Raw genomic sequence first — 12,771 nt, forward strand, 5'->3', positions numbered from 1 at the left:
TCTTGGTTTGTAGACTTTTGATGGTGTGTGCTATTTCATCACTTGGAATTGATCTGTTTAAATTGTGTATATCATCCTAATTCAATTTGGGCAAATTATATGTCCCTAAAAATTAGTTGATGTCTTCAATATTTTCTATTTTATTGGAGTACAAGTTTTCAAAATAATTTGTGATTATCTTCTGTATTTCTGTAGAGTCTGTTGTGATATTTCATTTTTCATCACATACGTTAGTGATTTGAGTTTTCTCTCCTTCTGCTCATTAGCATGGCTAAAGGTCTGTCGACTTTATTTATTTATTCAAAGAAATAACTGTGTTTTGTCAATTTTTTCAATTGTTTCTTTTGTTTCAATTTCATTAATTTCAGCTCTGATTTTAATCATTTCCTGTCTTTTGCTGCTTTTGGTGTTGATTTGTTCTTCTTCTTCTAGGGCTTTGAGATGCAGTGTTAAGACATTTATTTGTTGACTTTTTCTTCTTTTAAGGAATGAATTCCATGCAATGAACTTTCCTCTTAGAATTGCTTTCATAGTGTCCCAGTGATTTTGATATGTTGTATCTATGTTCTCATTCACCTCTAAAAAACTTTTAAAAATCTCCTTCTTGATGTCTTCTGTAACACATTGTTCATTCAGTAGCATATTATTTAGTATTCAGGTGTTGGAGTGGATTTTATTTCTTCTTTTATCATTGATTTCTAATTTCATTCTATTATTATCTGATAGAATGCAGGATAGTATATCTACTTTTTTATATTTGCTAAGAGTTGCTTTGTGGCATAATATATGGTCTGTTTTAGAGAAGGATCCATGTGCTGCTGAGAAGAAAATATATTCTCTCATTTAAGGATGGAATATTCTTAAATGTCAGTTAAGTCTAAGTTATTGATTGTATTATTGAGTTCTATAGTTTTGGGGGAGAGCTTTTGTTTGGAAGATCTTGGATGAAAGAGGTGTGTTAAAGTCATCCAAAATTATTGTGTTGTGGTCTATTTGACTCTTGAACTTGAGAGAGGTTTTTTTGATGAACATAGCTGCTCTGTTGTTTGGAGCATATATGTTTATAATTGTTAAATTTTTGATGTATGGTTCCCTTGAGCAGTATGTAGTGTTCTTCTTTATCTTTTTTCTTTTAAATAAGACTTTATTTTTAAGAGCAGTATTAGCTTCACAGAAAAGTTGAGTGATTTCTCACATAACTCCTAGCCCCCTCTTCCCCCATCAGAGTGGTACATTTGTTGCAGCTGAAGAACCCACATTGACACAGCAGTGTCAACCAAAGTTTATAGTTGATATTAATCTTCATACTTGGCGTAGTGCATGTATAGGTTTTGACAAATATTATGATATGTACCCCCATGATGGTGTTATGCAGAGTAGTTTCATCCTCATAATAACCCCCTGTACTTCTGTATGTCAGTCCCCTGGACAATTGTTAATGCTTATTTATTTTTATTATTGGATAGTATAAATATTTTTTTTCATTTTTTATTAGCTACATATGACATTACAATGACCTTGGCAATTCATACATTTGAATCAATTGGGGTAAAATTTCTCATTTTTCTGATTGTACAGATTGCAGAATCACACTGTTCATAGAGTCACCTATATACATACAGCAATTATAATGTCTATTCTATTCTGCTGTCCTTCCTATCCCCACTTCCCCTCTCCTCCCCTCCCATCATTTCTCTCTATCCAATCTAATGTAACACACTTTTTTTTTTCTTTTTCTCCTCACAACATCATATGTGTATTCTGTATAACAATGAGGGTCTCCTTCCATCTTCCATGCAACTCCCCTTCTCCCTCCTTTTCCCTCCCACCTCTCTTCCCTATTTAGTGGTAATCTTCTTCTCATGATCTTCCTCCCTATCCCATTTTGAGTCACCCCCCCTTGTATCAGAGAAGACATTCGGCATTTGTTTTTTAATTATTGGCTAACTTCACTTAGCATAATCTGCTCTAATGCCATCCATTTCCCTGCAAATGCCATGATCTTGTTATTTTTTAGTGCTGAGTAATATTCCATTGTGTATAAATGCCACATTTTTTAAAATCCATTCATCTATTGAAGGGCATCTGGGTTGGTTCCACAGTCTAGCTATTGTGAATTGTGCTGCTATAAACATTGATGTGGCTGTGTCCCTGTAGTATGCTCTTTTTAGGTCTTTTGGGTATAGTCCGAGAAGGGGAATAGCTGGGTGAAATGGTGGTTCCATTCCCAGCTTTCCAAGGAATCTCCATACTGCTTTCCAAATTGACTGCACCAATTTCAGTCCCACCAGCAATGTATGAGTGTACCATTTTCCCTGCATCCTCGCCAGCACTTATTGTTGTTTGACTTCATAATGGCTGCCAATCTTACTGGAGTGAGATGGTATCTTAGAGTAGTTTTAATTTGCATTTCTCTGATTGCTAGAGGTGGTGAGCATTTTTTCATGTATTTGTTGATTGATTGTATATCCTCTTCTGATAAGTGTCTGTTCAAGTCTTTGGCCCATTTGTTGATTGGGTTATTTGTTTTTTGTTGTTTAACTTTTTGAGTTCTTTGTATACTCTAGAGATTAGAGCTCTATCTGATGTTTGAGGGGTAAATGTTTGTTCCCAGGATGCAGGCTCCCTATTCACCTCACATATTATTTCTGTTTCTGAGAAAAAACTTTTTAGTTTGAATTCATCCCATTTGTTGATTCTTGGTTTTAACTCTTGTGTTATAGGTGTCTTATTAAGGAATTTGGGGCCTGCCCCCACGTGATGAAGATTAGGGCCAAGTTTATCTTCTATTAGATGCAGAGTCTCTGGTCTGATTCCTAGCTCCTTGATCCATTTTGAGTTGACTTTTGTGCATGGTGAGAGAAAGGGATTCAATTTCATTTTGTTGCATATGGATTTCCAGTTCTCCCAGCACCATTTGTTGAAGATGCTATCCTTTCTCCATTGCATGTTTTTAGCACCTTTGTCTAATATAAGGTAGTTGTAATTTTTTGGATTTGTCTCTGTGTCCTCTATTCTGTACCATTGGTGTACCAGCCTGTTTTAGTGCCAGTACCATGCTGTTTTTGTTACTATTGCTCTATAGTATATTTAAAATCTGGAATCGTGATACCACCAGTTTCATTCTCCCTGCTTAGAATTACTTTAGCTACTCTGGGTCTCTTATTTTTCCAGATGAATTTCATGATTGCTTTTTCTATTTCTGCAAGGAATGTCATTGGGATTTGGATGGGAATTGCATTAAATCTGTAAAGTGCTTTTGGTAATATGGCCATCTTAATAATAATAATTCTACCAATCCATGAGCAAGGTAAATCCTTCCATCTTCTAAGGTCTTCTTCTATTTCTTTCTTCAGGGTTCTGTAGTTTTCATTGTATAGATCTTTCACCTCTTTTGTTAGGTTGACTCCCAGGTATTTTATTTTTTTGAGGATATTGTGAATGGGGTAGTTGTCCTTATTTCCATTTCAGAGGATTTGTCACTGATATACAGGAATGCCTTTGATTTATGGGTATTGATTTTATATCCTGCCACTTTGCTGAAATCATTTACTAGTTCTAGAAGTTTCTTGGTTGAGCATTTGGGGTCTGCTAGGTATAGGATCATGTCATTGGCAAATAATTTAAGTTCTTCTTTTCCTATATTTATGCCTTTAATTTCTTTCATCAGTCTAATTGCTCTGGCTGGTGTTTCAATATCTATGCTGAATAGAAGTGGTGAGAGAGGGCATCCCTGTCTTGTTCCAGATTTTAGAGAGAATGCTTTAAATTTTTCTCCATTTAGAATGATGCTGGCCTGAGGCTTAGCATATATAGTTTTTACCATGTTGAGTTAATTTCCTGTTATCCCTATTTTTTCTAGTGTTTTGAACATAAAGGGATGCTGTATTTTGTTGAATGCTTTTTTAGCATCTATCAAGATGATCATATGGTTCTTATCTTTTAGTCTATTGATGTGGTGAATTACATTTATTGATTTCATATATTGAATCAGCCTTGCATCCTGGGGATGAATCCCACTTGGTCATGGTGCATAATCTTTTTGATATATTTTTGTATCCGCTTTGTCAGAATTTTATTGAGGATTTTTGCATCTATATTCATTAGGGATATTGGTCTGAAGTTTTCTTTCTTTGAAGTGTCTTTATCTGGTTTTGGAATCAGGGTGATGTTGGCCTCATAGAATGAATTTGGAAGTACTCTCTCTTTTTCTATTTCCTGAAATAGATTGAAGAGTATTGGTATTAGTTCTTCTTTAAAGTTCTTGTAAAACTCTGCTGTATATCCATCCAGTCCTGGGCTTTTCTTGGTTGGTAATCTCTTGATGGCTTCTTCTATTTCCTCACTTGATATTGGTCTGTTTAGGTTGCTTATGTCATCCTGACTCAATCTGGGTAACTCATATGCCTTAAGGAACTTATCGATGCCTTCACTATCCTCTATTTTATTAGAGTATAGGGTTTCAAAATAATTTCTAATTATCTATTTCTGAAGTGCCTGTTGTGATGTTGCCTTTTTCATCCCGTATGCTATTTAATTTGGGTTCTCTCTCTTCTCCTCTTTGTTAGCATGGCTAGTGGTCTGTCAATATTATTTATATTTTTAAAAGAACCAACTTTAGTTTTGTCAATTTTTTGATTGTTTCTTTTGTTTCAATTTCATTGATTTCAGCTCTGATATTAATTATTTCTTGCCTTCTACTGTATTTGCTGCTGATTTGTTCTTCTTTTTCTAGGGCTTCGAGGTATAGTGTGAGGTCATTTATTAGTTGGCTTTTCCTTCTTTTAAGGAATGAACTCCATGAAATGAATTTTCCTCTTAGTACTGATTTCATAGTGTCCCAGAGATTTCAATACATTGTGTCTAAGTTTTCATTTACCTTTAAGAATTTTTTAATTTCCTCTTTGTTTTCTTCTGTAACCCTTTGTTCATTCAGTAGCATATTGTTTATTCTCCATGTGATGTAGGAATTTTTTTTCTTATTTTATCATTGATTTCCAATTTCATTCCATTATGATCAGATTAAATGCATGGTAGTATCTCTACTTCTTTGTATTTGCTAAGATTTGCCCTGTCACATAATATATGATCTATTTTTGAGAAGGATCCATGTGCTGCTGCGAAAAAAGTGTATCCACTTGATGTTGGGTGGTATATTCTGTATATGTCAATTAAGTCTAAGTTATTAATTGTATTATTGAGCTCTATAGTTTCTTTATTCAACTTTTGTTTGGAAGATCTGTCCAGTGGTGAGAGGGGTGTATTAAAATCTCCTATGATTATTGTGTTGTGGTCTATTTGACTCTTGAACTTGAGAAGAGTTTGTTTGATGAATGTAGTTGTACCATTGTTTGGGGCATATATATTAATGATCATTAAGTTTTGTTGGTGTATGGCTCCCTTGAGCAGTATGTAGTGTCCTTCTTTATCCCTTTTGATTAACTTTGGCTTGAAGTCTATTTTATTTTTATACAAGTATGGACACCCCTGCTTGCTTTCAAGGTCCATATGAGTGGTATGATTTTCTCCAACCTTTCACCTTCAATCTGTGTATGTCTTTTCCTATCAGATGAGTCTCCTGTAGACAGCATATTGTTGGATATTTTTTAATCCCATCTTCTAGCCTATGTCTTTTGATTAGTGCATTTAAGCCATTAACATTTAGGGTTACTATTGAGATATGATTTGTACTTCCAGCCATATTTGTTTATATATATATATATATATATTACTTAACATGATTTGTTTTCCTCTTTGATTAGTTTTTCCTTTACTGTACTACCTGCCGCTGTTGGCTTTTATTGTTATTTTTCATTTCCTCTTCCTGTAATGGTTTGCCAAGGATGTTTTGAAAAGCTGGTTTTCTAGCTGCAAATTCTTTTAACTTTTGCTTGTCATGGAAGATTTTTATTTCGTCTTCAATCCTGAAGCTTAATTTCACTAGGTTGGAACCCATTTTCTTTCAGCATTTGAAATATGTTGTCCCAGGATCTTCTAGCTTTCAGAGTCTGTGTTGAAAGATAAGCCATTATCCTGATTGGTTTTCCCCTAAATGTAATCTGCTTCCTCTCTCTTGTGGCTTTTAAGATTCTCTCCTTATTCTGTATGTTGGGCATCTTCATTATTATGTGTCTTGGTGTGGATCTCTTATGATTTTGTACATTCGGCCTCCTGTAGCTTCTAGGATTTGGATTTCTGTTTCATTCTTCAAGTCTGGGAAATTTTCTAGTATTATTTAATTGAAAAGATTGTTCATTCCTTTGGTTTGGACCTCTATACCCTCTTGAATCCCAATAACTCTTAAGTTTGGTCTCTTTATGTTATCCCATATTTCTTGGATGTTCTGCTCATTGTTTATTAACATTCTCGCTGAGCTGTGTGTGTTCTTTTCAAGTTGAAATACTTTGGCTTCGTTGTCTGATGCTCTATCTTCTAAGTGTTCTACTCTGCTGGTAATACTCTCATTTGAGTTTTTAATTTGGTTTATTGTTTCCTTCATTTCCAGGATTTCTGTTTGTTTCTTTTTTTATAACTTCTATCTCCCTGTAGAGTTGATCTTTTGCTTCTTAGATTTGTTTATGTAATTATTGTCAAAGTGATCTTTCATTGTCTTATTTTGCTGTCTAATGACTTCCCTGAGATTCCAGATCATCTGAAGCATGTATATCCTGAACTCTTTATCTGACATCCCATCTGCTGCAGATATTACCTCTTCTAATGTTGAATTGAACTGCATTGTTTGTGGTCCTTTCTTTCCTTGTCTTTTCATACTGCTCATGTTTCTTTCCAGCTTTGTGAAACTGTTGTGTTAATGATTTCCCCCTTATATATTTATATTGCTCTTATATAACTCCAAAATCCCTGTATCAGCTACAGAACCGTGCTGGTAACCACGCCCCCATTGATGGGTTTTAAGGGCTTCCTCCTCTGGTCTCTCTTCTTTATTTTTTTGATTGACTTTAGTTTGAAGTCTACTTTATTGGATATCAGGTTGGAAACCCCTGCTTGCCTCCATGGTCCATGTGAGTGGTATGATTTTTTTCAACCCTTCACCTTCAGTCTGTGATTGTCTTTTTCTATGAGATGAGTCTCTTGGAGGCAGCATATTGTTGGGTCTTTTTAAATACAATCTGCTAATCTATGTCTTTTGATTGGTGAGTTTAGGCCATTAATATTCAGAGTTATTATTGAGACATGATTTGTATTCCCAGGCATTTTTGTTGATTTTGGTATTTAACATGACTTGGTTTCTCCTCTGATTAGATTTTCCTGTAGTGTAATCCCTCCTTTTGCTCATTTTTATCATTGTTTTTCATTTCCTCTTCTTGGAATATTTTGCTGAGGATGTTCTCTAGTGCATGCTTTCTAGTTGTAAATTTTTTTAACTTTTTTTATCATAAAAGGTTTTTTTTTTTTCATTATCAATCTAAAACTTAGTTTTGCTGGATACAAGATTATTGGTTGGCATCCATTTTCTTTCAGAGCTTGGTATATTGGTATATTGCAGTATATGTTGTTCCAAGATCTCTTGGCTTTGATGGTCTGAGTTAAAAAGTCTGCTGAGATACAAATTGGTCTCTCTCTATATGTGATCTGATTCTTCTGTCTTGCGGCTTTTAAGATTCTATCCTTATTCTATATGCTTGGCATTTTCATTATAATGTGCTTTGGTGTAGATTTGTTGTAATTTTGTACATTTGGTGTCCTGTAAGCCTCTTGTATTTGGTTTTCCAATTCGTTCTTCATGCTTGGGAAATTTTCTGATATTATCTCATTGAATAGATTGTACAGTCCTTTGGTTTCAAACTGTGTGCCTCCCCCTATCCCAATAACTCTTAGATTTGGTCTATTGATGCAGTCCCATAATTCTTGAATGTTCTGTTCATGGTTTCTAACTTTCTTCGCTGTGTGATCAACTTTATTTTTTTTTAATTGCATACTTTGTCTTCATTATCTGACGTTCTTTCTTCCAAGTGGTCTAGTCTGTTGGTTATGCTTTTTACTGAGTTTTTTATTTGATTTATTGTATCCTTCATTTCAAGGATTTCTGGCTGGTTTTGTTTTGTTTTGTTTTGTTTGGGTCTCTATCTCTGTCTTGAAGTAATCTGTTGGTACCTGTATTTACTCTCTTATCTCTTGTTGGAGTGATCAATTTTTGCTTGTATTTGCTCATTTAGGTCATTCTTTAATTCACAGATCATTTTAATTATGAACCTTCTGAACTTCTTCTCTGACATTTTATCAACTTTGCTGTCCATGAGTCTGTTATTATAGTGTCCTGGTTTGTTTGGAGCACTTTCCTCCCTTGTTTTTTCATGTTGTCTGTATGTCTTCTTTTATTGTAGTGTGGGTCTGAGATATTACAGCTTCTTCCCTATATTCTTACCTATATTTTTGGTGCCTCTCAATATATACTACTGCATCCTGGATCTGGGTCCTTTATAAGTTGGAGAGGCTGTATCTGGGCTGCTGGTCTTGACCTCCTGTGGTAGTCTGCTGGTCGGAAGGTGTGGTTCTGCACCCAAGACAAGGCTCTGGCAGTGTGTACCTCATCAGCAGAGTGGTGAACCAGGCTTACTGAGATCCTGGATCCTGCTTGGGATGGTGTGGGCTGTCTGGGCTGGATCTCAGCTCCCAAGCTGTAGTCCACTGGTCAAGAGGGGATGTTTACCTAATTTAAATCGAACCATTTAAATCATGTGAACCGAAGGTATTTGAATCCATTTTTTAAAACTTTAACCTATGAGTTTATTTGCCAGTTTTGATATTAAACATGAAGGGGTTGGGATTGTGGCTCAGCAGTAGAGCAATTGCCTAGCATGTGTGACTTACTGGGTTAAATCCTTAGCACCACATAAAAATAAACAAACAAAATAAAGGTATTTTTTCCATCTACAAGTAAAAAATTAAAAAGCAAAAAAAAAAAGACACATGTAGACATGACAATATATTGGTGAACATCATACACAAAACAAACAAAAGCCTTGAAGCCTTTAAAAATCTATTAGATTGAGAGATAAATCTTGTAAGTTGTCCACTACACAAAGCAGAGTGTATATATAATAAAAGTCTATAGCTGTATAAACTAGGTCTGATTAGAAAAACACATTAATCTAGGTACAGTGGATGAAAATCATGAACTCAAAAATACATAATTTTTAAAACAAGATTCCTGGAAAAAAATAATATTGCCTTTAAGAGTAAAACAGCATAAGAAAGCAAGAAAGAGACACAGGGAGAGAAAGAGAGTGCACTGAAACCATTGTTTCTGTGTCTCAGCCAGGGAGAAGATAAACTGAAACTTTTCCTTCAGTTTCAGATTGGTCCCCTCTGAAGACTTTTGGCAGCTGTTTACATTCCAGTGCATGCCTTAGTGAGCTGCCTAGGGCTATTTAACCATTTTCTCCAGATGGCAATCAGGCCACTTTTGCGTTAGGTTTCCAATGACAAAGCTAACAATTTTAAAAACTGGCAGAAATAAAAGGAAGGTTAAAGTGAAGAATTTGACAAGGTCTGAAGATGGGGATTTCTGAGTTGCTGATGAGTCCAATCTGTTAAAATAAAAAGAAAGTAGGTGCTGGGGCAAACAGACAACAATGTCAGGAACAGATGGATGGACATGAACAAACAAGGGACAGAAAGTGGTGGGCAAGACACTGTCTCTTCCAATACCCAGACACAAGACTTTCATCACGGCCCATTTACTGGCTTTCTGGGTTAATGACCAAGGTCCCAACAGATACACTTTCACAAAGTGCTGGGGTTACAAGTTTGACTCTCACCAGATCTGGGTTTACAGGCACGAGCCACACTACATACATTCAGCAGCCTTGAATTGGTCACTGCAGGGGGTCCAGAACCTCATGGAGCAGAGGGCTACCAAACTTGAGAGAAAGGGCACACTTCTCTGTGTCCAAGGATCTGGAATACTGGTGTACTCAAGAGTCACAGCCCAGACTCCAGGAATCTTACTGGATCCTCCAAATGTTGAGGTGCATTTGAAATGAAACATAAGTTCAGTCTTGAAGCAAAAAGTAGAAATTTAATCAGTGGCAGGTCTGGGGCAGTGACCAAGTTGCCTCTGCAAATCTCCATGCCTTGCAGAAGGCAAGATACCTCTTTTATAGCCTCAAACCACAAGCAACCAGTAAGTCAAAACAATAGCAATGTATGAAGTGGACCAGAATGACCCAGTACCAGATAGAGTACACTGTCCAAGAAAAATGGGAACTAAAAGAGAACATCTTACAAATGTATTTTCTTTTTTAAAAAAAAAATCTGTTTTATTTATTTATTTTTTAATGTGGTGCTGAAAATTAAACCCTGTGCCTCATGCATGCAAGGCAAGAGCTCAACCACTGAGCTACAACCCCAGCCCACAAATGTATTTCTTAATAATACATTGTATATGAATAATAGGAACATTTTTCAAACACCCTGGGTTGCCAAACTGGCTGTGCTTAGCAGGAGATGACAGATGCAGCGTTTTCTCAAAGAGAAGCATTTCTTAGATGAAATGAAATCTCAGATTAAAATGGAGTTTATCAAGTTAAGGCACATACAGTTTGTTCCATAACATTGCCCAGAGTCTCAGTGGATATCATGGTCTCTTTCAGTCTCACAGACATGATCAGAAAGTTCTCTTAGTAAATTGATGTTTTCCTTCCTTTTCTCAGAAATTTTAGGGGAGGTCTTGAACACTCCCAGCATGTCAGTGTGGTTCAGGATGTTCTCCAGGTTTTCAAAGAACAAAAGGATTAGCTCTGTGACCAGTGAAACTCATGGCCATTTCCAGATTGGCTCTCAGATTGATTCAGGGCATTATGAAGTGCCTCAGTCATATTTAATGTTATTTGTAGAGTCTCAATTGTGATCAGATAGTTCCACAAGAACACACTGGGTTCAGGGTTTTGCCAGGGTCTCACTAAATCTCTAAACCTTTCTCACATTCTCAGTGTAGTTATTGTCATTCATAGGGTAACAGTGCTGCTGAGGGCCAACACAGAGTCTGAGTTCTAGGGCATGCCCCCAGGACATGGGTGCCCAGGACCTTATGCAGAGTCTTTGTGGTGTCATTGTCTTCTAAGACAATCAGTGAGCTATTGTCTTCACAGGTTACTTTGATGACAAGGACCTGCCAAAGAATTTTAGTGGTGCAATGGCCTTCTTCGGGGAACCAGAGAAGCTCAGGGTCTTTCTCAGTGTCTGTGGGACTCAGGCCCATCCTAGGGTCTCAGAGGGGTTCAAGGAAATTTATTCTTGTTAGAAAGGTCCACATTATCTTTATCATGCTAGAAATGTTGCCCAGTGTTTAGAAGGGGTCCAAGATTCAACAAGGATCTCACATTCATAAATTTCATTCACTTTTGCCTAAGTGGTGTTCAAAATATTCTTAGATTTTTAGGAAGGCAGAGGGCCATTCTTTACATTGACAGATGTGTGCACAACCTTCCCAAAATTCATAGTGGTACCATTGCCTTTCCAGAATCTCAGTGTGGATTAGCACCATCCACAATATCACATTCTACTCAGGGTCTTCCAAAGGGTCTCAATATTTCTCACTCTAATTTGCAAGGGAACACTGAGTTTCAGAGCCAACATCAGAGGCTCCTATTATTTTAGTCTTTTACAGGTTGTTCATTGGGCTCAGTGCTATTCTTCAGAGTCTGTGTGATGCTCAGCACTTTCTTTCAGCCTCAGAGCAAGGCTCTGAATCTTCCCAAAGGAAACAGTGGGTTCAGGGCCATTCAGGGTTTCTCAATAAATTCCAGGGCCTTGCCCAGGGTCTCTGTGGAGCTAAGTGCTCTGTGGAGCTAATTCTCAGCATCAAAGTTGTACTTAGCATCTTCTCACAGTTTGATTGTGTGTCAGGGCCTTCCTCACAACCTTAGCAAGGCCAAGGACCTACCCTACTATTTCAGTGGATTTAAGAATTCTGCACAATATTTAGTGGTGCTCAGATTCTTTCAAAGTATTCTGGGAAAATAATGGCCTTCCCTACTGTCTCATTGAGGAAAAGAGCCTTAACCAGTGTGTTACTATAACAGAGAGATGTTCCCCTTGTCAAAGGGGTGCTCAGGGCTTTCACCATGGTGTCAGCAGCACTTAGGAATACCCCCATGTATTTGAGTGAAACCTCAGGGCTTTTCCAGAGTCTCAGTTGGCTCAGTGCTTTCTCCAATGACTTATAGGGGCTCAGAAAATTCTCTAGCGTCTTTTTTGAGATCTCCGGTATGATTTTGTGTCATATTTTTCCCCAGAGCTTTTGTAAGGCAAGAGGACTTCAATAAATACATTTACAGTAGGGTTCAGGGCCTCCACCTGGGACATTGTGAAATTGTGGCTCTTCCCCATGGTCTCTTTGTGTCTCAGTGCTTTTCCAGCTCATATATGAAGATCATGGCTTCCCCATGTCCTTCAGTGGGCCTCAAAAGCTTACACTTTGTATCTGTAGTTCTCAGGAAAATCTCCAAGATATCAGAGTGACACAGGTCAGGTCTCTCCACAGGATTTAAGGGGTGTTCACAAGTTTCCATGAGTGTTGCATCTCACGACTAAAACACTCAAGGTCACTCCAGGTGAACTGAGCTGCATGAAATAATCACGCAAGAGACAGAGATACCTTTTTCTATGGGTCCTGTGATGGCTTTTCTAATCTTAGAGATCTGTGGAAAGAGCAAGAGAGAGAACTCGTGCTGAACTCTTTTATTGGGGAGAAGCCATTTAAATGAGTCAAGGAGTCATGTTTCAGGGGGTTGAGTTTAGCTTCCT

The sequence above is a fragment of the Marmota monax genome, unplaced genomic scaffold (genome assembly GCF_021218885.2).
Source record: "Marmota monax isolate L192 unplaced genomic scaffold, Marmota_monax_Labrador192_F-V1.1 WCK01_AAM20220418_F8-fsc00038, whole genome shotgun sequence".
In the NCBI taxonomy this organism is placed as follows: Eukaryota; Metazoa; Chordata; class Mammalia; order Rodentia; family Sciuridae; genus Marmota; species Marmota monax.